The 2,085-nt window shown below is 38.2% G+C and overlaps 1 long non-coding RNA gene across 2 annotated transcripts in view; it reads left to right on the plus strand.

Moving 5' to 3' along the window:
* Positions 1–489: 489 nt before the first annotated feature.
* Positions 490–2,085, plus strand: part of LOC114013600 (uncharacterized) — a 54,987-nt gene continuing 53,391 nt past the window's right edge. For both annotated transcript variants that reach the window (XR_003556669.2, XR_003556668.2), the window contains exons 1-2: positions 490–538; positions 706–781. This is a non-coding gene — a long non-coding RNA (uncharacterized LOC114013600). The remainder of the gene's footprint in view (positions 539–705; positions 782–2,085) is intronic.

Genomic DNA, 2,085 nt, shown 5'->3' on the forward strand with positions numbered 1-2,085 from the left:
AGAGGCAATAACCAAAACCCCCAGATATTTCTGTATATTTGGCAAAATAAAATTCTGCCTCAATTCATAAGTGTGACTTACATAAAATAAATCTGACAACATTTGTTAAGCATTTGTAATAATATTGAATACACTCTAAACAATATGTGCTCTGAAGCTTGATATATTTTAAACAGACCAATTTAACAAGTAATGAATTTCAAACATACTTAATTCAAATAAACACTCTGTAATGCTGAGGCTAGTTCACTTTGCAATATTTCGGATGAGTACCTATGCAGAGTTATGTATTTTATGCAGGTAATGTGTGCAGAATAGCAGTTCAAATATTTACATATACAAAATATAGGTGAAAAGGGTCTTTAGGAATCTATTTGTGTATATTTTCCCTCCTAGGACTTTAATGCAAGCAGCAAGGGTTAAGATTTGAGTAAACATACAGGGTTAAATTCTGCTCTGCACCAATTCAACTTTATTGACTTCTGAGGAGTTTCATGGGGATATAAGACAGAAAGAGTCGATTGGCCATGTGCATAAGGTAATATCAATGATCCTATATAATATCTAGTTAATATTAAATTTATAAAACTGCCTTTGTTTATTTCAGTTAAGGCTTATTGCCACTGCATACACAGAGAGTTTGGGAACTAAAATGTCAGCCAAAATGTTGTGGGGTTTTTTTTCTTCTTTTCTTTCCCTATTTAGAGAATTGGGCTGAATACTACTTTGACTGTTGTTTATGTGTTCCCGTGTGAGAACCTGGGATTTCTTCCCTAATGGTGTAAGTACTATACAGGGCTTTTCCTACAGAAATGAGCACCATCATATTTCCTTTTATAACTTGATGAAGGGAACTAACCACATACATAGATGTGAAATGTTTACGTATGTGATAATGTTCCACACAAATACAGAAAAAAACCCTACCCCTATTTACAGCAAAATGTAGCATTTTTTTAGCCAGGCCATTAGGATAATGATACAAAGAACTGAAATATATGTACCGTGCTCCCTTCCACTTAACGTATTAATGCTGTCACCATTATCGGGATGCAGCAATTTCAGTGCAGTCAGAAGGTGGCTCTAGTGCTTTAATTTTGCTACTTTGCCTACCATAAGATCCAAGGAGTTGAAATTACTTTTGTGCTACATTTTTTTTTTCAATTTAACTGATGTTCCAACTGGAACACAACATTTGACTTTATATATCAAACAACTTCACACTCACCGAGATGCGCACACTCACGAATTTGCTGCTCTTTATGGTTCAGCTGATGAGATGACAAAGAACAACAATAAACCAAAACAAACAAAAAAATTAAAGTATTAAAGTTGCAGCTGACACCTCTGAAACACTTCACATCAACACACTAAGACATATGTAATCCCTTCCACTGTGATACCATGAAGAAACCTGAAATTCCCTCCTCTACTGTGGCAGATCAACCTTTGCTATCTTTGCAGTGGCCTCGCAGAATTTCTGGTTATTAGGGCAATTTTTTGGGGGGTAGAAGTAACTTTAGGTGTATAAAGGCAGTTTAATCAGCCTTTACACAGATGCAACACAGAGGGAATGTATAGAGGGGAGGCTAGTCACGCCTGGCCAAATTAGAGAGCTGCTGCTGCTCACTCACCCTTCCAGCATGGTGGTTGTGCCTCCTTCTGATGGGTCATAGCTATTAAATACACATCAGCATAAGCTCTCCCCACTGGCTTGTCCCAGTTGCCTCTTGCTGGTCCTCTTCAGCCTGGCCTGTATCCTAGTTTTGTGGCACCACTCCTGATCGGTTCCTCCAAGGTGGCCCAGAGGGCTCGCCTGCCTGCTTTCAGGCAATCCCAGATGTGCAACAGCTGTGACACAGCCTCACACACTATGGGAAGTTTTACACCACTCTTAGACTTTTTCCCCACTTATTATCATTATCATTATTGTTCTGAGAGCATCCCCTAAAAGGAGATTTATAAGACCACATAAATGTGTAAGATGTTGTCCCTGCCTTGACATATTTGTAGTCCTCTGAAAATACTCGAAGTTCCACTGGCATTTACATTAAATATTCCTTTTGAACAGGATGGCTCAAATGG

This window comes from Falco peregrinus, chromosome 6 (genome assembly GCF_023634155.1).
Source record: "Falco peregrinus isolate bFalPer1 chromosome 6, bFalPer1.pri, whole genome shotgun sequence".
In the NCBI taxonomy this organism is placed as follows: domain Eukaryota; kingdom Metazoa; phylum Chordata; class Aves; order Falconiformes; family Falconidae; genus Falco; species Falco peregrinus.